Source organism: Thermobia domestica, chromosome 8 (assembly GCF_964235325.1).
Source record: "Thermobia domestica chromosome 8, izTheDome1.hap1.1, whole genome shotgun sequence".
NCBI classification, from domain to species: Eukaryota; Metazoa; Arthropoda; class Insecta; order Zygentoma; family Lepismatidae; genus Thermobia; species Thermobia domestica.
The window spans coordinates 44,731,030-44,755,873 of NC_137461.1; the positions used below are offsets into that span (position 1 = coordinate 44,731,030).

Here is a 24,844-nt window from a genome sequence, read left to right on the forward strand (position 1 = left end):
GAGGTAGTGGTATCTCACTAAATATCTCAGAATACCTTATACTTTTTTCCTAGGTAAATGAAATTTAGTATTTAGACTGTTTATTTAAAATTAAACCGTGTTTCTACGTTTTCTGATAACTGACCTCAAAATGAAGGAAGAAAAAGGTGTGGGAATAGTTCATAAGTTGCGTATAAAATACGAGGTGTTCGAATTTCATGCAAGACTTTGAGTTCACACAAATTATATATACATGAAAAACACAAGCTGAAGTACGAAAAATATTATTGATAGTAAGAAGTATAGGAGCATTTACTATTTAGACTGTTTATTTAAAATTAAACCGTGTTTCAGCGTTTTCTAATATTTGATCCCGAAGGGAAGGAAGAAAAAGACTAGTTCACTAAGTTGCCCATAAAATACGAAGAATTCGAATTTCGTGTTGGACTTCGATTTGAGTCGAATTCTATAGAGAAGCACAGGAGGAGGAACAAAAAAAATCCGCAGTAACAAGTACAGGAATATTTGCTAGTCTTTAAACAAACAGCTAGAAGACAGGTGGTGGTGGTTCACTAATATGTAAATATCTCAGAATACTTTATTTTCAGGTAAATTAAATTTAGTATTTAGACTGTTTATTTAAAACTAAAGCGTGTTTCAACGTTTTCTGATAACTGACCTCAAAAGGAAGGAAGAAAAAGGTGTGGGAATAGTTCATAAGTTGTGTATAAAATACGAGGTGTTCGAATTTCATGCAAGATTTCGAGTTCACACAAATTATATATGAAAAACACAAGCTGAGGAACGAAAAAGATTATCCACAGTAAGAAGTATAGGAGTATTTAGTATTTAGACTGTTTATTTAAAATTAAACCGTATTCCAGCGTTTTCTGATATTTTACCTCGAAGGAAGGAAAAGAGATGAGACTAGTTCACTAAGTTGCCCATAAAATACAAAGGGCCTTATGCAGAATCGTTTTGTAACGTGATTAGTGCCATACTAAAGCGTTCGAATACTATATGTTTTCTGTAGTAGTCAGACTTTTAGAATGATGCTAATAATGAGTCAAAATGACTCTGCATAAGGCGGAAGGTGTTTGAATTTCGTGCGAGATTTCGAGTACGATTCGATTCAGACGAATTGTATATGAAAAACACAAGGGAAGGAAGTAAAAACATTATCCACGGTAACAAGTACAAGAGCATTTGATGTTCTTTGAATAAACAGCTAGGAGAAGAGTAACCAAGTCTTTCATGTGGTGTATTGTATTCTACTCAGCAGAAACATGGACTCTGTGCAGAAGGGATGAAAACGATTATGAACTTTCAAACGTGGGTTTAGGGAAAATGAGAGTATTACTATTATTTCTAATTAGTATTATAATTAGAAGTGTGACAGTATCAGAATGAGAGCAAAATATTTGCGAAGTACTATATACGTACGGAAAGTAAACATGGTATTCATGCAACTAGCGTAAACTATTGCTAATATTCGAGTAATCCTTGTCGCAAGAAAGCTGTTTATTTATTCTAAAAGAAACAAACCTATTTCGTTGCCAGCAGTTGTGTGACTTTGTTAATTTTATGTAGCGAGACATAGTGATGCTTATTTTTGTGCTCGAAGAGGTGTAGAATAAGGGCAATTGTACAATATTAAACAGTTATTTAACCCGTGTTTATTCGCGGCTGAGCGTAACGCTCACCTTCATACTTTGTTTTGCCACTGGAACCACGTATTTATTCACAGTCCTGCCATTTACCTTCCTTTGGATGTATTATCGATAGTGGAAAGTAACTGTTTTGCACGTTGGAGATACTACTGTTGATTACTAAGTGTTTTTTTTCGTAAAGGAATGTCTCAGTGACCACCACGCTTACCCGTGAGTAACGACAGATTTTTTTGTATACTTTTCCCAGATATTTCTTTGCAATAAAATGGAAGGCAACAGAACATCGTCAGAGAGTGAAAACAGTGATGCTGTAGCAGAAAATAATGATCACAATGGCGCTAGTGAGATAGCTGGAGAACAGGATGAGGTCCAATTAGTGTGTCAGTGATTTATGGTTCGTGATAATTTAACGTTGTGGAATGCTCATGCTCGGCCAAAAGCTCTCGAAGAAGTAACAGAAACATAGTTAATCATCTTCCAGGCATCAAAGGAAAAGCTAAAGATACAAAAAACTGTACTTGAGTGTTTTGAACAAATTTTCCCGAAAATGTGATTGAAGAATTAGTGGTTAATAATATTAAACTGGCTAAACTAAGACAAAATTATTCCCAGGCGAGAGATAGACACTAACCTCACTGAAATCAAAGCGGTTTCTGATCTGCATTAAATATTCTCACCAGTGCCTTGAAGATCTGTGGAAAACAAATGGGACCGCAACAGTACACTTTAGACTCGTAATTCACACTAATCGTTTCTATCGTCTTTTGCAAGCGTTCTAATTTGATGATATTTCAAACGCGAATGAAACGAAAAAAATAATCAAGACAAAATATCTCCTGTTAGAAACCATTTTGAGATCTTTGTGCAAAATTGTAAAGCATGATATAGTGATTTTGAGTGTGTGACCACTGGCAAATGCGTTCGGGATTTCAACGACGATGTTCTTTCAAGCAGCATATGCCGAACAAACCTAACACGTATTTCCACTTATCAATTCTCGCATGTATTGCACGTATAATATGGCAATATATGCAAGGAAACAACTTGATGGACCATTTGCACTTGACAACTCACCCAGCAGTGCAGTAAAACTATTGGCACAACCATTTATTTATTTATTTAGAAAACAACACAACAGGCTTAATGCCTAATTATAGTGTCGTATAATACATACATAGACATATATACATTTATCCGTACAATTAATCAATTCACTTCAAGTGTCAGGTACTCGGTAATAATCCTGTTTCTAAATACATATTCTGACATACTGAATATATCTAAAACATCAGTTGTATGGCTTAATTCATTGTAGGAGTCACACATTCTCCACAGCGGAGATTTACTGAGAATATTTGTTCGTGCCCTTTTACAGAAAAAATATACCAGTATTCCCTGGTCTTGTTCTGCCTGTTGGAACGCTCAGATATACTTTCGTGAGTAGCTCTGGACAGTCAATTTTATTATTTAATACTTTATATAAAAATAGTAAAACATCATCCGTCGATTCGTCAACGTTAGGAAATTCAAACTCCTTAATAAGTCCACGTAGGGAATCTGTTTGGGATAGAAAGCTGTTTTCTTATACGTAAGCATTTTTAGAAATTTAAATTGTATGTTTTCTATTGCTTGTATTTATTTATTTACATTCGGTGTCCAAATAACGCACGCATATTCTAATCGGAACCTTACGTACAAATTATAAAGTTTAATGAATGTTGACTCGTTTCTAAACTCTTTACCCATTCTATAGATAAAACCGAGATTTCTGAATGCAGCGTTAGAGATTGCATCGATGTGATGAGAGAAGGTCAATTTTGAATCAAAAATTACTCCTAAATCTTTAACTGTATTCGGTTTACACAGATATATGCTATTAATTATATACAGATAATTGATGGGATTTTCTTTCCTTGAGAACGATAGACTTGCATTTAGAGATATTCAATGAAAGTTTGTTTTTGTCCATTGCCCAACACCCTGTAAATCCTGCTCGAGTTGTGTGCAGTCATCTATTGTGCTTATTTTAGAATATAATTTGAGATCATCGGCAAACAACAGAAAGTGAGAGTTTTAAACATAGACAGTGGGCACAATATTACAATGGTTAATTGGTTTACCTCAGTTGACCGTGTAAGTGAACTTGCAACAGAACAAAACCTTACCGTTGTTGCAGTTATTAAAACAATAAAAGGGAAATCCCGTCAATAATGGTAAATACAACATGAAGGCCAGAATATTGCAGTGAATTTGCATTTGGAGAAGAAGCAGTGACAGTTTCTTATGTACCACGAAAATACTAGGATGTTTTACTTGTGGCAACTACGCACGATGTTGATGTAACCGATGAAAGTTCAGACGACAAACTCAAACCAGAAGTTATGGCATTCTACAATGTTACAGAAAAAGAACGTGGAAGTTCTTAATGAACTGATAACCAGTAACTCAGTTGTTACAGTCTGCTTCTGTTGACCACTTCGGATTTTATTCTACCGTAGAACCTTCCTGAAAACGTTATGCTTGGAGTTAACACAATCTTCTATTCCAAGAAGTGTTAGGCCTACTTTAAGAGGAATTTATTGAGATCTTTGGTTATAGATCCAAAGAAATTCTGGACTGGAACACAATGAAACGAATCCGCCTGATGAAGCAGTAGCTAAATGCAATTTTTGCCCAAAGAGGAAAACCGTAACATAACTTCAAGGTGTGCTAAAATGTCTTAGGACGATTTGCGATGAACATATGGTTATATTGAGGATAACATGTCACGGAGAGTGTAGCGATGGCATTGATGAGTGACGGTTAGAACTACGAGAACTTTTGTTTGTTTGTGTTTGTGACTGACGACATTTCAGTTAAAACAAGTAAAATTATTATGAGATACGTTGTAATTGGAATATGTTAGCAATTAATGCTTTTTTTTTTTTTAAATTTTAGTTTTGCATGCTACTATTTCAAAGTTTATTTATTTATTTATTTTGGATAATGTTGGTTACATGAAAACAAAAAACAAAGGCAGTTGAAGAACGAAATAATTAGGCCTAGAGACTCAATAACTGACTGTTTCATCAAGTATCTTACGTTGAATTTTTTTAAAAATATTATTAATGCCTGTCATTAAATTGGCAGTTTATTCTACATTGTGGTATTTAGACCCAAACGTAATAAAAAGCATAAACGAAATAATACATTTTATGCTAATATTTTGTTTGACATAATTTAGCATTGCTCTCTAATATTAGTAACTTGTAATAAACTGCATTCTTCAATTATATAAACCTATCATACAGAAAATATAGCTTAATTGATTAAATCTCTTAAATACGTACTATTAAGCAAATGCTAAGAAAAACATACGCAGGACTTACCATTGCTTGTTAAAAAAATATTATTGCATCTATTTGTATCATAACTTGGAATAATAATAGTAATATCAATAAAAATTGCAACTTGCATAGACTCATTTCTTTAATCTTTATAACAGAAATGCAATGAATCAAGGAACGTAAAATTGCTTTATCCATCACAGCAACAACATAAAGAAAGTTATTTCTAGCTACAAAAAAATCAAATGATTACTATTCATGCGCAATATTAAAGAGAAACTGAAATTGTTCTTTTCTTCTCGGTAAAAGAAACATTTTGATAATCAGTTTATGTTATGTAAACAAGAAATAATAAACAGTAGATGTTCATACATGCGTGTTAAATGCAATATACGTACGTGTGCAACACACTATTTGCTGATGTTTTACGTTAACATTATCCACTTTTAAAACTGCAAACTGTGTACTACAAAAGTCAAGAACATGGGAAGTCTAACTTTTCGCTTCGTTGTCCCGAATTTAGGTTCGATTTTTAACATCGAATACAGAATTTCCTATTGGCTGCATTGAGGTTTCTCGTTCTTTCATCACCGAGACGATATGAGACGTAGACATACAACGACATGAACTTCCACTCAGTGGCGGACGTAGCCCGGGGCCGGGGGTCTAGGCCTCTCCAGTTTTTAAGTGACAAAAATAATTTAAGCCATTATTTATATACAGGATGGCTCATAATTGTGTTTCCAAGACTGCAGTAAAGAAACTAGCAACACAACTTGAACATAAAATTGAATACATTACTCGCATACCTTTCGTTACAAGAATTGTAATCTCTGTTCTCCACGGCATGTTCCACCGATGCACCATCCAAATCAATACATGCCTAGAGACGAAAAGCAACGTTGTCACAAGTAGCTTGACAAACCTGTACTGCTGTCCTGTGGGGCTTTTCTCAGAAACTTTGTCACAAACAGCTTGACAAACCTGTATTGCTGTCCTATGGGGCTTTTCTCAGAAACTTTGTCACAAGCAGCTTGACAAACCTGTACTGCTGTCCTGTGGGGCTTTTCTGAGAAACTTTGTCACAAGCAGCTTGACATACCTGTACTGCTGTCCTGTGGGGCTTTTCTGAGAAACTTTGTCACAAGCAGCTTGACAAACCTATACTATCCTCTGTAATTCTTCTGTGATAACTTCATGTACACAGAGAAAAATCCGTTCTCCGGACAACGGTATATTGTACAAATATACGATATTCTCTTGCTTTCTATAGAAATCAGTACGGAGCATACGTTATCCGTATGCTACATAGGCACTGCCCTTAGATGTTACATCATGCCGTTGCAGGATGTTTGACATCTAACAGTTTTCCGTATATCACATGCATATACTTATGTTACCTTTGTCAGCTATATGTTATATACGTCCATTTGTATGTGAGATCCTGACCGCCTACATTGTTTCATACGGAAAGTACGTATAGATGGAACACTTATACAGAAAGTATTATAAAACATGCGTTTTCAGTTATACGTCTGTTGTACGTTAAGTCCAAAAACTACAGGAATTACGCATGGAACCTAACTTTTTAAGTACGCCACCTACAATTTTTTTTCTCAGTGTAGTTAGGCCGAATTGTATATGTGATGTTGATACACATATACGGATGAGGGTCCTTTAGAACACGTCATAAGAAAAAGTCAGGTGGTGTCAAACTCCGTCTCACCTCCACGAAACTCTTTGTTGCAGAATACAAACACACGCAACGTACACGTTGTTCCAGAGACCACCATTCTGAAATCCTGTTTGACATACATTAACAGTTGTAAGTCTAGTAAACGCTGTCTTCACTCTGAGGCTACACAGTATTTCCATATCGAAACTTTTTGTAAGAATTACAAATACTTCAGTCAGTCAAACATCATATATACATAATTATGCTCCACCCTGTATTTTTGAAAGTTTATAGTAAACTCATAATACACCTATCATAGTCTAAATTTTGGTTGCCTATCCCCCCAGATTTTACCTCCTAGATCCACCACTGCTTTCACTGGAATGAACTAATGCTCATGCCTCTGGTAAAATGTGTCCACATTTCTATAAATTTCTAATTGTGCTTTTCTACACACTAATTTGAGGATGATGTATCCAATGGAGCCATTCTAAAACATAGTGAAACCTCTGAATAACGGACACCAATGGGACATGAATTTTTGTCCGTTATTGAGAGGTGTCCGTTACAGAGAGGTTGCAGAAATGTAATTTCTCACAACGGTAATTGTGTGCTGTAATATACAGTAAATACATTGTGTATGAACGTAAATACGTAAAATTCAATATGAAAATACTCTATTTAGTACGTATTTGAATTACTGGGAGGGATGATGAAGAAATTAATTTCTTTTAAATAATATTATTGCTAGGGGATGTGTTAATATATTCGTATACCGGCACTGCAAAAGATAATGCGTGTATGTTAATTTTCTTAAGTACATGTCATCACTCTGTAAGCGTTTCTAATTTATTTCAAATTCTCAGAACCTTCTCAAAAGATGCGTTAGGAACCAATTAATCGGCTAAATTCTTTTGCTTAGCGAAAAAGACATACTTTTTCCTCTACAAGAGTAATAAAGCTCATTAGCAAGTGGTGTCCTCTGAGAATCCTAAGTACGGTTGCGGAAGAAACATGTGTGTATATGTGTGCGTTTGTGTACTGGCGCGGTATCTTCGTTGGCGGAATGGATGAAAAGGCATAGGCATATGGGAGTGCATATGTTTATTGGCTCAGCCCCGATCACAAAGAATATCCTCTTAGAGAAAGTGAAAAAGGAAGCCGGGAAAACTCCAACCCAGACTTGTTCCAATATCATAAGTAAAAGAAAAATGTTGCTTTTCCAAAAAAAAAAAAAAAAAAGAAAGAAAAAAAGAAAAGAAAAAAAGAAAGAAAAAAGAAAAAAAGAAAAGAAAAAAGTAAGAGAGGAAACATTGCTCGTTGATAATATTATTGTAAAACAATGTTTCCTTTGTTATCTACGAAATTGTCGAGAAAGATGCAATAAGGCCCAGAGGCAAAAGAACTAAATTTGTTAGGAAATGGAAGATAGTTTGTATAGAATTCTTGGCCATATGACTGACCCTGCATGAGTGTTATCGCGAATTGAAGGTTTTCTCGATTTCCATCAGAAAGCAGTTTATTGCAGACAGAAAAAAAAGAAGAAATTCACGTTGAGCATCAAGCTGTTCTGTTTGATGGTTCACCAGGTCTAGATTCATGATAGATACAATTGTGGGGAAAAGATTTTTCTGTCTTTGTAATTATACCGCAGAACCGAGAATAATTCCTGTCCGTTTTGAAGAGGTTATTGAAACGTCTGAAGGAAAAAGAAGGGAGGATTTTGTTCCGTAAGGAAACATATATTTTTGCAGGGGCAAAAAATGTGTCCCTATTATAGAGGTGTCCGTTAAGGGAGGTTTCACTGTATATCCATCTATGGGATCATGAGAAAACATACTTCAAAATTGGAATATTTCCCTACTAACGTTGAAACTACTTTTCTTACAGCTCGATGGACGGATATGTTTAATAATATAAAATAGTTCCATTGGATTCAGAATGAGTGATGACGTCAGCTTTAGTTTCTTAGGGATCAAGTTGGGGTTCGTCGAACCTGCCTTCCTGTTTCGTCGAACTCTAGTTAAAAGAAGTTTATATTAACAGTAGGATAAGTAAGGTACTTTTCCTGCAGAGATCTTTCTTTTTTGTAGTTTGATTTGTTTAGTGTTACCGATTGTAACACACGCTGTCTCAGTTCAATTAAACTTACTTTAATGATCACCAAAACTTATCACGATAGTTATTTTAATAAATTAAATTATTTTTCTTATTTTTAAACTTTGTATTTCCTAAATACTCACAATTTATTTTGAAGAAATAAAAAAATACATTTCAATCACATAAATGGCTTCCGCACTTATTATATTTTTAACAGCATAAATGAAACAAGTTTAAACAAGTCTGGCCACAAGATTTGTTATCACAAGGTACCGGACTACTGTCCTTGTTGTCCGATAACTAAATATACACAAATGTTATTGCACAATTTTAATGGAAAGCTGTGCTGATTATCGAGCAAGACAGACTCCACGTTTTTCTTTAAACAAAATTTTGTGCGAGGAATTCACGAAAATATGGAGGTTGCCAAAACACCATTGAATACATTTTTAGTAATCGAAAATTATGCATTATTTTGTTTCTTTACTTGTGCTCCCCAAACCAAGAACTTCCCATATGAGTATTTAAATACCTAGGTACACTCATGTCCAAAATCATTGTCGCATGTCTATAAATATATTGTTGTAATAATATAATTTGATAACGAATTCCCCCGGTATTTCTTAAAATGTTAGTATGTGTATAATCGGCAAAGACATGTATGTGGCAAATTTCATGTCAAAAGAGCAATAAATAAGAACAATAAAACGAAAAATAAAACTTTCTTGTCCATTTAGCAACATTTTGTTTTACTTATTCTAATTTTCGTATTTATAATTCTTTTCCAACGAAATTTACCACAAATATACATTTCCCGATTACACACATAGTATCAGTATTAAAAGTATCCTGCCAAATCATTATCATATTATATTCTTACAAGAAGACAGTTATAGATATGCGACATCATTTTGCACATGAGTGTACATATTTTAACATTTTATTTTGTCCTCAAGATGCGACCTTTGATTGCTTTTGCTTTGGGGAAAGTATTGGATATTGCAGAAAGAGATTCACTATGGAATATCGTTTAATACGAGTAGGTAACTCTTTGAACTAAGAATGTAATTCTGTCAACGTAATACATATAAAAACTGGATCTATTTCTATATATTAAAATGCTAGGTTTATATGTTTGTAATTAAGAAAAGTTTATATGTTTGGACCAATTCTTTTTGACAATGATAACTCTCAAACTGCAAGCTCTAGAAAGATGCCGTTTTGATTGATCGAATGCAAGTTTTGTGTAGATTGTTCAGTTCTAATTGAATATTTCTTTTTTTAAAAAAAAATAATGGCTGTTATTTCTGTATTAATTTTATTACTTAATTAATTTTTTAGGAGTACACTGGAATTATTGTAATTTAAAACGTATCACATCCTGTGAGTTATATATTACAACACCACACATTTGTATACGGGGTTAGTATATTTTCCGGCGTTTGTTTCATGGCCAAATGATAATGAAAAACGAAGGATAACCATTTCCCCAGTCTAAGATGAATCTTTAGGCTATTGTTTGGAGTATTTTGCGCAATGAACACCATATATCACTGACAGTATAACTAATTGTATGCGTAATGTATTTGCATATTACGTACTGCATGCAAGAAGAAAGAAAACTTTGATCATACATGAAATAGAAACTCCAAACGTAACTAGGTTGAATTTTGCAAACGGCGCGAGATATTGAGAAAAAATAATCGAAAAAATAACAATCTCCCCTTTATGATACTCCTTGCCCATTTTTATCAAGAAATCCTTTACTTGTATCTGTAAAGGGCCATGTACAGACGTTGTAAGTAATGACAAGGAAATTCATGCTCATGCTCATATGTGAATGATTTGCCGTGTACAGAGCGCAGGTTCAGCTAGTAAATATAAGAAGACATGTAACGTAATCAACGGGAGGTTTCCTCCCCTCCCACTTGCATATTAAGCAGTGTTTACGATATTTAAGTCAACATGGAAAGAACGAACGTTCATGCCTCTAGTAATGAGCGCCCTCTCTAAGGATTAATTTCTAATTGTGCTTTCTGCACTAATTTGAGGACTCTAAACCCAATGGTACTTTTCTTTTTTTTTTAAAAAAAAGATATCGATGTATGGTCACAAAATACAGGACCTCAAAATTGGGATCCTTGAAGTACTGCTTATGTAAATTGATAATAGAGCTCGGCAAGGATACCTCATCACTAGAGCAACTCACATTATGCTTTATTTTTTGTTTAATTATGCTTTATTTTTCAAATTATGCGTTATTATGCTTTATTGTAAATTTCAATCATTGTTTTACATTTTTTTAAAAGATACTTCAGGAACTTTTTTATTTTTACTCGCTATTGTTTTAGTATTACATTTTGTGAAGCAGTCGCATATATCATGTTTAAACATCTGATAAACGTAAAAAAAAAAAAAATCTATTTCATCACACACTTCTACATCTAGCACTCCATTTTCGACAACGACAAACACATTCAATGTTACCAGAACACAAAACAGGAACTGGAGAGACAGCACTATAAATTTAAAAAAATGTTTTACATTAATTGTGTATAATGTATAATATTTACTATACATTAAATATTCTAAATATCTTGATCTATTTATTAATATATGCAACCAGTTTCTTTCATATTTAATGAACTTTCTACTAATGCACTGTAAAGAGATATGCTTTACTCGAGTCAGTTTTTTCTATCACTTGTGTGCACCTTAGAGGTGCATATATATAGAAAGGGAAAGTAAAAGATGCCACCAAAAAGTACAGAAAGTGCTCAAGTTCAAGAGGTACAGATAACAATATAGTGTGGAGTTGTTCTGTACTATTCATTGTTGGCGGAAAATTTTCTTCTTCTTTTCGTTTTTTCTTTTCTCCACATCAAAGGATTACACCGAAAAGTTTACAGAAATAAAAATAAGCTTTTCATTGTTGCATTGTTATGTTCTCATTGATTTTGCATTATAAATATTGATTTCTGAAAACATTAATGCAATATGTTAAACTTGCAGTTAAACAGAATTTTCAAGAATTGTGCTATATATTTTAAATTATGCTTTATGCTTTATTTTATAAAATTATGCTTTATTATGCTTTTAAAATAAGCTTCTTCTGGACCCTTTTTTAGCCATAACCGTCTTCAAGGTACCAACCATATGTGTAAATTGCTGTTATTCTTTTTATGCCTTTTGTGCTTTTGGGGTTTGGGTACAAAACCTCGCGGCCAGAACCTCGCGGACCAAAACCTCGCGGCCCAAAACCTCGCCGGGCCGAAACCTCGCCGAGCCAAAACCTCGTCTTCCAAAACCTCACGCCCCAAAATATCGCCATACCCAAAATCTCGCCTGACCAAAAATTAAATATATATAAATTAAATGGCTATGTTTGTTACATTGTACCTCTTGAACCATCCTACCGATCTCAATCAAATTTTCAACATAGATGAGGTTCGAGCCTAGGATGTCTTTCATAATTTCACTTTGTCGGCACAACAAAAGGGAGGGGGAGTGGGAGATATACATTTTGGCCCACAAGGTTTTGGCGGCGAGGTTTTGGCCCGGCGAAATTTTGGGCGGCGAGGTTTTGGCCACGCGAGATTTTTGGCGGCGAGGTTTTGGCCGGCGAGATTTTGGGCATCGATGTTTCGGCCGCGAGATATTGTCCGTATCCCGTGCTTTTGGGTTGCACTACTCATCACGATGTAGTTTTTTTCATAAAAGGTATGCCATTTGAAAATATTCTTATTAGAGCTATCACATTTCAAACAATTTTATATTCTAATATTCGAATAATATTTGGTCTAGGAATTAATTCGTGCGGGTGGACAAGAGATGGCGCAACGAACGGAGCGTCCCACAGTTCCGTGTATCCACACATGTGTTGCAAACCCCTGTCATCGCGTATCGTTCGTAGTATAGGGCAGTGGATTAAAGAGTCAACAACACCAGTTTGTAGTTAAGTGAACATGGCGCAATTTGTGCCTGATAAAGTGTTTTTGCGGGGTGTCCTGCTGCATTACTTTAACATGCAGAAAAGTGCGACTGAAAGTCATCGTATTTTGGTGGAAGTGTATGGTGACCATGCTCTAGCTGAGCGAACGTGTCAGAAGTGGTTTGCACGGTTTAGAAGTGGTGATTTCGGCTTGGCAGACCAAGAGCGAGCTGGACAGCCAAAAAAATTTCAAGACGAAGAATTGACAGCATTGCTCGAGCAGGATTCGTGTCAAACGCAGGAACAACTTGCAGCAGCATTAGGCGTTGATCAAACAACAGTCTCCAAACGCTTGAAAGCCATGGGAATGATTCAAAAGATGTCACATTGGGTTCCACATGAATTGAAAGACAGAGACGTTGAAAGACGAAAAACCATTTGCGAATTGCTGCTTCAACGACAGAGCAGAAAGGGGTTTCTGCATCGAATTATTACGGGTGATGAGAAGTGGATCCATTACGAGAACCCTAAACGAAAAAAGGCCTGGGTGAAACCAGGTGAACCAGGTCCATCACAACCAAAACGAGATATTCACTGTGCAAAGGTTATGCTGTGCATATGGTGGGATATGAAAGGTGTGGTGTACTATGAGCTGCTGCAACCGGGTGAAACTATGAATGGAGAACGTTATCGACGACAATTAATGCGTTTGAAGCAAGCTCTGGCCAGAACACGACCAGAATGGGAGAACAGACATGATAAACTTATTGTTCAACATGATAACGCTCGCCCACATGTCGCAAAACCGGTCAAAACCTATTTAGAAAATGTCGGATGGGAAGTTTTACCCCACCCGCCGTATTCACCAGACGTTGCTCCTTCGGACTACTACTTGTTCGATTGCATGAACAACGATTTGATTGGACAGCGGTTTACTTCTTCAGAAGATATCGAAACATGGGTCTCTGACTGGATCGCTTCCAAGGATGAGGACTTCTTTCGCCACGGAATCCGTACATTGCCTGACAGATGGGCGAAAGTGGTGGCTAGCGATGGACAATATTTTTCTTAAGGTATTTATGTATTTTGTGTTTGTACTACAGCTTCAATGTGTGCGTACCAACCGCACGAATTAATTCCTAGACCAAATATATTCATTGCATATTAGATACTCGAATAACGAATAATTGTTCAATTAATTATTTTAATAATTCACTAATATGACAATAATTCTACTATTTTGAACAGCAATATTTTTCATATTTACGAGAAGTCGAGAAAAAATTCTACCCATATTAGTTTTATATTCTTAATCAGACCAATTTTTTTTTTCCCTCGAGCATGATAGAAAAGGGAAAATTCCGTGGTTTAACCGATTGGACTCCAAATTCCAATCCAACCAACCAGCGGCGTAACCAGCTCTGAGCTAGAGGAACCCCCCGGCGCCCAAAACTAACCTGGCCTATCTTATACAGCAGTGCTGCAGACTAATTTTCTAATTTTGGTGAAATTTCAAAAAAAAAAAAAATCATTATTGCTTGGTAGTCTTTGCCCTCTCGAAATAAAATCCTGCTTGCGCCACGGCAATCAGCAAACCAAAGAATGGAACTTCGAAGACGTCACCAACTTAAATTAGGGGCGGGGCAAGGTGAAGGGGCAGAGACGTTTTTCTGGGCTGAAGCAGTTACTTTCTTTTAATAACACATGTCTAGGTGGGGGCGGTCATGGGGGCGACGATACCATTCGGTTGGTGCCCGCCCCTTGTCTCTTGTATCGTCGTCACTGCTTTCGGCTATAAATAATACAAAAATTGCCAATTTTTTTGCTTGTTTTTCATAAGTGAAAGGACATAATGAAATATAACTTACCACAATCATAGATAGTGTTATTCTACAACATGAACCTGAAGAATTTTTAGTGTTGCAATCCATAGAAATCACACCGTTTTGAGAATAGCATACGTCCAAATAGTTTGTGCCTAAAACGGTAGATGGCGCCACCGTCACCAATGTTAACATATACAACTAATAAAATTAAAACAATCAAAAATAAAATGAACAATTCAAAAATTAAGCAAAAACGGATATAATCTGGTTAATGGAAGTTACAAAATCTAGGGAATGGTACGTGTCGATTTCACTTATTGTTGTTAGTTTCATTGTTAGAGGCCACCATTGTTAAGTAAACAATCAAGTTTATCTGCCGTACTTTCTACCAGAAACTGACCATATTTTACAAACCCATTTAAGACTGAAATATCTAGGGAATGGTACGTGTCGATTTCACATATTGTTGTTAGTTTCATTGTTGAAGACCACCATTGTTAAATAAACAATCAACTTTATGTGCCACACTTTCTAAAACAAACTGACCAAACTTGGCACACCCATCTGATTAGCACAGAGACATCTAGCGAATGGTACCTGTCGATTTCACATATTGTAGTTAGTTTCATTGTTCGAGGAAACCATTGTTAAACAAACAATTGCTGGATTTTTCCATTGTTAAATAAACAATTAACTTTATCTGCTATACTTTATACTACAAACTAATGAAACTTGGCATACTTATTTACAATTGAGACATCTATGGAACGGTACGTATCGATTTCACTTATTGTTGTTAGTTTCATTGTTAGAGGACATCATTGTTAAATAAAGAATCAACTTTATCTGCCATACTTTCTACCAGAAACTGACAAAACCTTGCAGACTCTAAGATTGAAATATCTAGGGAAAGATATCTGTCGATTTCTCATATTGTTGTTAGTTTCATTGTTCAAGACCATCATTGTTAAATACACAAGCGTTGGATTTCTACATTGTTAAATAAACGATCATCTTCATCTGCCATACTTTCTAACACAAACTGACCAAACTTGGCGCACCCATCGGATTACCACAGAGATATCTACTGAATGGTACCAATCAATTTCTCATATTGTTGTTAGCTTCATTCTTCGACGTCACCATTGTTAAACAATCGTTGGATTTCTCCATTATTAAATAAACAATCAACTTTATGTGCCATACTTTCTACCACAAACTGATTAAACTTGCACAATCATTTACGATTCAGATGTCGATGGAACGGTACGTGCCTATTTCACTTATTGTTGTTACTTTCATTCTTAGAGGCCACCATTGTTAAAAAACAATCAACTTTATCTGCCATATTTTCTACCACAAACTGACCAAACTTGCACAATCATTTACGATTGAGATGTCGATGGAACGGTACGTGCCGATTTCACTTATTGTTGTTACTTTCATTCTTAGAGGCCACCATTGTTTAAAAAAACAATCAACTTTGTCTGCCACATTTTCTACCAGAAACTGACCAAACTTTGCACACGCATTTAAGATTGAAATATCTAGGGAATGGTACGTGTCGATTTCACATATTGTTCTTTCATTGTTAGATGCCACCATTGTTAAATAAACAATCGAGTTTTTCTGCCACACTTTCTACCACAAACTAACCAAACTTGCACAATCATTTACGATTGAGATATCTATGGAATGGTACATGCCGATTTCACATATTGTTGTTAGTTTCATTGTTCGAGGACACCATTTTAAGTAAAGAATCAACTTTTTCTGCCGTACTTTCTACCACAAACTGACCAAACTTTATACATCCATTTAAGATTGAGATATCTAAAGAATGGTACGTGTCGATTCCACATATTCTTGTTAGTTTCATTACTGAAGGCCTACATTGTTAAGTAAACAGTCAACTTTATCTAATACACTTTCTAACACAAACTGATTAAACTTGGCACACCCATCGGATTACCACAGAGATATCTACTGAATGGTACCAATCGATTTCACATGTTAGTTTCACTGTTCGAGGCCACTATTTTAAAACAACCGTTGGATTTCTCCATTATTAAATAAACAATCAACTTTATCTGCCATACTTTATACTACAAACTACCAAACGTGGCATACTTATTTACGATTGAGATATCTATGAAATGGTACGTGTCGATTTCATTTATTGTTATTAGTTTTATTGTTAGAGACCACCATTTTTAAATAAACAATCAACTATATCTGCCATACTTTCTACCAGAAACTGACCAAATTTTGCATACCCCTTGAAAGTTGAAATATCTACGGAATACTATGTGTCGATTTCACATGTTGCTGTTAGTTTCATTATTAATGGCCACCATTGTTAAATACAGAATCGTTGGATTTCTCCAGTGTTAAGTATACAGTCAACTTTTGTCTGCCATATTTTCTACCACAAACTAACAAAACGTGGCACACTCATTTACGATTGAGATATCAATGAAATGGTTTGTGCCGATTTCACATATTGTTGTTAGTTTCATTGTTAGAGGCCACCGTTGTTAAGTAAACAATCAAGTTTATCTTTCGTAGTTTCTACGAGAAAATGAAGAAACTTTGCACACCCATTTAAGATTGCAGTATCTAGGGAATAGTACGTGTGGATTCCACATGTTGTTAGTTTCATTGTTGAAGGCCACTATTCTTAAATAAACAATCAACTTTATCTGCCATACTTTCTAAAACAAACTGACCAAATTTGGCACACCCATCGGATTTGCACAGAGATATCTACTTAATGGTACTAGTCGATTTCACATATTGTTTTTAGTTTCATTGTTCGAGGCCACCAATATTAAATAAACAATCGTTGGATTTCTCCATGGTTAAATAAACAATCAACTTTATCTGCCATGCTTTCAACCACAAACTAACCAAACTTGGCACACTCATTTACGATTGAGATATCTATGGAATGGTACGTGTCGATTTCACTTATTGTTGTTACTTTCATTGTTAGAGGCCAGATTTGTTAAATGAACAATCAACTATATGTGCCATACTTTCTACCAGAAATTGGCCAAACCTTGCACACACATTTAAGATTGAAATATCTAGGGAAAGATATGTGTCGATTTCTCATATTGTTGTTAGTTTCATTGTAAAGATCACCATTGTTAAATAAACATTCGTTGGATTTCTCCATTGTTAAATAAACGATCAACTTTATCTGCCATACTTTCTACCACAAACTAAGCAAACTTTGCACACTCATGAACGATTGAGATATCTATGGAATGGTATGTGTCGATTTCACATATTGTTGTTCTTTTATTGTTGAAGGTCCCCATTGTTAAATAAACAATCGTTGAATTTCTAAATTGTTACCTAAACAATAAACTTTATCTTACACTCTTTCTACCACAACTAACCAAATTTGGCGCACTCATTTGCAATTGAGACATCTCTGGAACGGTACGTGTCGATTTCACTTATTGTTGTTAATTTCATTGTTAGAGGCCACCATTATTAAATAAAGAATCAACTTTATCTGCCATACTTTCTAGCAGAAACTGACCAAACCTTACACACTCATGTAAGATTGAAATATCTAGGGAAAGATATGTGTCGATTTCTCATATTGTTGTTAGTTTCATTGTTGAAGACCACCATTGTTAAATACACAATTCTTGGATTTCTACATTGTGAAATAAACGATCAACTTTATCTGCCATACTTTCTACCACAGACTAACCAAACTTTGCACACCCATTTAAGATTGAAATATGTAGGAAATAGTACGTGTTGATTTCACATATTGTTCTTAGTTTCATTGTTGGAGGCCACCATTGTTAAATAAAGAATCAACTTTATTTGATATATTTTGTACCAGAAACTGACCAAACTTGGCACACCCATCGGATTACCACTGAGATATCTAGGGAATGGTACTTGTCGATTTCACTTGTTTTTGTTAGTTTCATTGTTAGAGGCCACCATTGTTAAATAAACAATAAACTTGTTATTGTTAGTTTTATCGTTTAAGGCCACCATTGTTCAATAAATAATTGTTGGATTTCTCCATTGTTAAATAAACAATCAACTTTATCTGCCATACTTTTTACCACAGATTAACCAAACTTAGCACACTCCTTTACGATTTAGATATCTATGAAATGGTACTTGTCGATTTCACTTGTTTTTGTTAGTTTCATTGTTAGAGGCCACCATTGTTAAATAAACAATAAACTTTATCTGTCATACTTTCTACCAGAAACTGACCAAACTTTGCGTACCTATGTAAGATTGAAATATCTATCCTATGGTTCATGTCGATTTCACATATTGTTTTAGTTACGTTGTTGGAGACTACCATTGTTAAATAAACGATTCACTTTATTTTCCATACTTTTTACCAGAAGCTGACCAAACTTGACATATTTACGATTCAGATATCTAGAGAATGGTACATGTCGTTTTCTCATATTGTTGTTAGTTTCATTGTTGGAGGCCTCCATTTTTAAATAAACGGTAAACTATTTTCCATACTTGCTACCAGAAACTAAGCAAACTTTGCTTACCTATTTACGATTGAAATATCTATGGAATGATACATGTCGATTATCAAGGGCTAACAAGCCCTAGCCAAATTGTGTGTAATACATCAGTATGCGTTGGGATCAAACGATTATTATTCGTGATCAAACGAGCTGGGCAAATTCCGATTGAATTTGTTTTCATGGTGGTTGTGGTGGAGGGGCTAACAGGTCATCGGTAAATGTTATTGTTCGGGAAATGGAATAGTGAAAAAAAAAAAAAACACATTTCATTCAGAATTTTGTTGCGCCTGTTTTATAACCAGTGTGAACTAGTTGTGTGCCTCCAGATTTTTTTTTTTTTTTTGTCTCAGGTGGAGCGGGATGGCCCCCTACAGCGTTCCTAGAATTACACTCTAAAAGCCCACAGTGTTCCTAGAATTGCACTCTAAAAGCCCCTCCCATACAACTGACCTGTGCTTCCCAGCAGACACCTCATATTTGAACTCTATTGAAATTCTAAGTAAGTTTGTCGGCTGTACGTACAAATTCAGAGAATAAACATGTATTAGGGAATGAGAAGTTCTCGAAATAAATTTGCAAGCTGAATATTTTTTCGCGACATAAGTGAAGAGTAATTGTATACCCTTGAAGAGTACCCTGGAGAGTAAGAAAGCTCTAAGCAAGATAATCATTGAATAAAAAGCAATGTAATCACAGTAATGTGTATATATGGCATGTTGTATTTCCACCAGATTGTCAGAGCACTAATTCTCTCATTTTTTCATGTGAGCGATCTCGCTATCGAATTTCCAGAAGAACATTAAAAAAAAAAAAGAGTTGTACTTAGGTCTATTCCATTTTAAACAAACGAAATACGTTGCGTAGAAGAACTTTCCATGTTAAAATATTTGATGGGTAGAGTAGTTTGTGTGGGATTTGATTGTTATTGCATGTATCTATTGCATGCTGAATAGGTAGCTGGGAAAGCAGCCAGGATATTCATTCTGACGGTTGCAAGTCCGTGAAAATACAGAGCAACAGTTACTCTAAGGGAGTAGATAATAGATAAAAATTCTTAAAACTACCGTGGGGGAGAGAGCCGAAAGAGGGTATAGTGTGAAATTTTGGGCCGGAACTAGGGAAGTTCCGTCAGGAACGCAGGATCACCTATATACAGCTCTCATTGTTGAGACACTAAAATTTTTCAATTACTCGTATACGGAAGATAAACATTACGAAACTAATTTTATTTATTTATTTATCTACTTATTCCTCGGGGAGCAGTCTATCTCAGAAGATTACGATTAGCATAATTCTATGTTTCAGGAGTGCGCTTCGAACCCACCCTCCAGAGGCGGTTTTTTGGGCGGGCGAACTATACCTTGTCCGCAGGTCCACACATTAATTAAAGTACATGTAACACACATGTACGTGTGTGTGTGTGTGTATGTTTATATATATATATATATATATATATATATATATATATATATATATATATATATATATATATATATATATATGTATGCTAAATGTAAAATATTTTTGAACCAATGTTTCCAATCCAAATAATAGAGCCCCACGGCTCCAACTCGCTAAGAACAAATTCCGCCTGTGTCACCTTCTACACATCAGTGGCTATGCCCATAGTATATTCTATGATAACAATTGACTGAATGTGCTTTTCAAGTTTCCCTTTCTTGGAAAGAGAATGCGTAAGACTATCTTAGTGTTCCAACGAGACGAGACAGGACTCTTTGAAGTGAGACACGATACAATACGAAACTTTTTGTGAAATGTCTCGTCTCGTGTCTCGAAAAATACAAACTGTGAAGTGCCGTTTGTGCTCAGTAGTTTTTTATATTTTTATATGTAAATTATCCTATTTGCATATCTGTATTTAAATTTGTATTTTTGTTTATTATGTAATCACAGAACAAGTTTAAGGTAATATGTTAATTTTGTATGAAGTAAATATAAAACATTATTCTTGAGAATTATTCCGAATGAAATTAAAATTGGAATTTGAAAGCGACTCCCTACGACAAGAGCGGTTTATCTCGCTATTTCTTCAAAATCAATATATAGAGCCCTTCATGCAAATTCGGCGGAAGGGGGAGCAGATTTTGGTGCAGAAGAAAATCATGTGCTTACCGCACGTTGGAAATTTTTCACATTTTTGAACAATAAATATTGACGTCAGGTAATTTACCTTATAGGGACACCATACCTTATAGTTAGTATATCATTCTATTTTTCATTTTTTTGATATTAGTATGTGTCCAGATAATATTTGAAAACTTTCTTGGTTCTGTTTTAACAGACTGCTAACATAGCAGACACACACACATATATAGCTGAGAGAGCGAAGTTTTTGTTTGATCATGTAGGAGGAGAGGCAGAAGGGAGCTGAACGAACCAGCCATTTTTTTCTTTTCTGTAATTATTATTTTTAATATTGTTTTAATTTATATTGTAAAACTTAAATGAGAGTTTGATATTATTATGGTCAAGGAAAAGAGAATTGAAACATAAATTGAAGTATGTTATATATCCATACGAACTTGAAAGTGTTTGCTTTATTTTTTTAAAAAAAAAATATACATCAGAAACTAAATTCGTGAACAGCGCCTCAAGGACAGTGACCATCGGAAGCGAGGGTGGAATCTGCCTGTGGAGCGGCTCTGGACAAATTCTTTGGAAGGGGAGAAAAAAACGGTTGGAGTGGACATGAGAGGCGGAGCACTTCTCCGGTTTTGAACTGGAAAAAAATAGGGTGAGATGGGGGAAGGAGAGTCTTGGAAGTGAGAGGTGCTTGAGCCAGAGAATAGTTAACACGTAAAGTAAGATAATTCGTGAAAAAAAAAAACAATATGTGTTCTGAAATATTAAATCGCCGCTTCTGCAAGATAAGAACGATAAACATAAACTAAATACAGTGAACCAGTGCTATATTTTTACACGTTTAGTGTGTATGATCGGAGTATTATTGAAAATTTTCCTTTTTTTTTAAAAAAAAAAAAAAAAGTGCTCAACCTTGCTGGCAGTTGGAAGACTAACGCCTACCAGACATTGTCAGGGCAATGTAGCTCCCTTGGTTTTGAGGATAATAATGTGTTGCTTCACATAACACATCTTTGGCGGATCACATACAGTGTAAAAAAAAAAAATCGTTAACGTCAAGGAGATCGAAGCTGTTAGTTTATCATAAACAATTAAAAGTTATAAGAACATCTTGTACCAAATAGACAGTGTTTGCAGAGGACTAAGAACAGACTATAATCCTGACTTTAAAATATATGTGGTTTTTAGTGAACTTTGACTTTTCATAAAATCAAACCTTTTGAGAAACAGTGACATTAAAATATTAAGATTGTGTGCAAATCCTAGTTAATCGAACTCTGTACTAAAATCGCTTAAGAACAAATATCAACATCAACTGGATAAACATTTTATTAAGAAAAACTTCTCTAGTTATATATATATATAAATATATGCATAGACATACACCAGGTTGGTAATTATCCCTGTGCACAGTGGAAAAGTGTAAAATGAAATGTGTTCAAGTCATTCAGAAAGAATTATACCATTTTTTTTTAATCTTCAAATATTGCTATTAAATAATATCAAAACACAAATGGCTGGTTCATACCTGAATTGTCCATGGTTCTGGAACTGGTGAGTACACTGATTTTTAGATGTACCATATCATGTTTTTTTTTTTCAGCTGAAATTGTATGAAGGACTTCTCAATGTTTCCTGTATGTATTGTCACTTCCTAACGGTGCACAGGAAGAAAAAATTAGAACCCGAGTATTGACACAGGAGCAATATAGTAACGGAGATAAAAAAAAAAATAGAGAGTGTGTACCTTTTCGGTATCATTGGCAGTACAGTATATTCTTTTATTTTTATTTTCTTTTAAAATTTTATGTGACTATTAACGCTACTCTCTTGCTTCTGATGATCGAATATCAGCTCCACAGCTCCTGTATTCTATCTTTTTAGCTGATTCTCAAAATTCAGTACTCAGCCCTGTATTCAATGAAGGAAATATAAACTGTGTATTAATTAATTTAGCATTGTGTAGTGGTGGCTCTGAAGTACATCCCACTAACACAATAAAGTAGTAGACTAGGTCATGCTCTACTCAAGTGAATCCTCTTTAGGGGCTCTTCACATACAGTTTGGCTATTTACTGTCATAGGGCCTTTCACAAGAATTTTGGCGCCACAGCTTTAAGGGCAATTCAATGTTCATCTTATCCTACGGTGACATTGAATAAGAGTCAGCTTTCTCAACATTTTTTTGGCTTAAATTTTCGGTATGTTTGATGTTTTCCATAGCGATTCCAAGAATATTGCAGAAATAGAGTTATTTTGTTTATTTGGTGTATATTTTGTGATATTTTATTCTGTGTAATTAGAGTTTCAGGCATACAGTTTGGGGGGAGGTTAAATTTGTTACAAATTTTATTAGTTTAATGGTAGTCACTCGTTCGATTGCGAGAAGAATGGATGAACTAAGAAAAGAAGAGTTTGCGCAGAGAGGTGACGCGAACTCCGATGTCGAGACTGACGGGTCCGAGCTCAGAGACAACGACCCCCCTCCCGGTATCAGTAATACGTCACTGGTGGTCTCGGATTCAACTCCAGGGGAAAGTCAGAATGAAACTAATGGCTCAGACGTATGGGCTAGCGATGCAGGGAAACTAAATTTAACAGCAATTTTAGAACAGATTCTTCTTGGTCAGAAAAAATTAGAAGCAGGAATTGAACAGGTTAAACAGGATACCAAGAGCCTGGAAAAGAGTAACCAGAAACTTGAAGAGAAATTAGAATCTAGTGCGAGGAAACTAGAATCAGGTTTAGAGCAGGTGCGAAGGGAGTCTCGTGAAAGCAATCAGCGTCTCGAAGAGAAAATCGAGACGAACAACTTCAGGCTTGAGCGCAGGTTAGATATGGTTCAAGAACAGCTTGAAAGTAGTGAACGCCAACTCGTTCAGCGCATTGAGAACACATCTAACGAATTGCGATTGCAGTTAGAATCCACCAGGGGGGAGTTAAATTCCCACATCCATGAGACTAACGTTAAGATAGGTCAAGTACAGGAAAACTCAGACAGGGTTGCCAATTTAGTAGATGAAAATTACAGTGAACTAACGGAAGCGTTGCAGCAGGTGTCGTCCCGGGTGGAGCAGACCACTGTCAGCGTCACAGAGAGAGTAACAGGTGTAGAACACTCAGTGACAAGAATAAGTCAGGAAGTGAAGAGAGTTGAGGTGAACTTCACCTCACAGATAGCGAGAATAAGGGGAGAATTCCAGCAGGAGACGCCTCTGGAAGAGATTAGGTCTGAATGCAATGGGAGCATTCAACGAATGCAAGAGACTGTAAATGATGTTTGTGAAAAGCTGGAAGAAAAAATGGCTCAGTGGAAGGAGTCAGTGCAGCGTGAAACAGCTGAACTTGTGGATGGGAGAATCGCCACATTGTCAGCTGGGTCACCCAGAGCCATCTCGCCACCATTAACCCAGCAGATCTCTTCAGGACGCGACTTGCTGGGTTCTCAACCTGGGAACTTAGTAGACGCCCGCGAGACTGACACCAACGCGCAACCTTCTACGTCAAGGACCATTCCTAGCAACCAGGCACAGGGTGTAAATATGGCAACCGCGTTAGGATTCCTCCATAGGGACCTTACACTACCAAATTATCAAGGAAATGAAAACGAGACTTCTACTCATAACTTCCTCGTGGATCTAGACCGCTACTTCGAGATTAGTGGTGTACCTAATGAGTTGAGGCTTAGTCTAGTGTCAAA

General features: G+C 35.6%; 1 protein-coding gene across 4 annotated transcripts in view; it reads right to left on the reverse strand.

Moving 5' to 3' along the window:
- Nucleotides 1-24,844, reverse strand: part of LOC145692856 (uncharacterized) — a 129,181-nt gene that overhangs the window by 58,283 nt on the left and 46,054 nt on the right. Inside the window, exon 1 of one of the 4 annotated variants that reach the window (XM_081768376.1) lies at nt 5,374-5,491. The exons of 1 other annotated variant lie outside the window; for it this stretch is intronic. The gene's annotated coding sequence lies outside the window, so the exon portion shown is untranslated. Of the gene's footprint in view, nt 1-4,978; nt 4,998-5,017; nt 5,190-5,373; nt 5,492-24,844 lie in introns of those variants that run through there. 2 more of the 4 variants (XM_081768375.1, XM_081768379.1) reach the window with 2 other exon arrangements.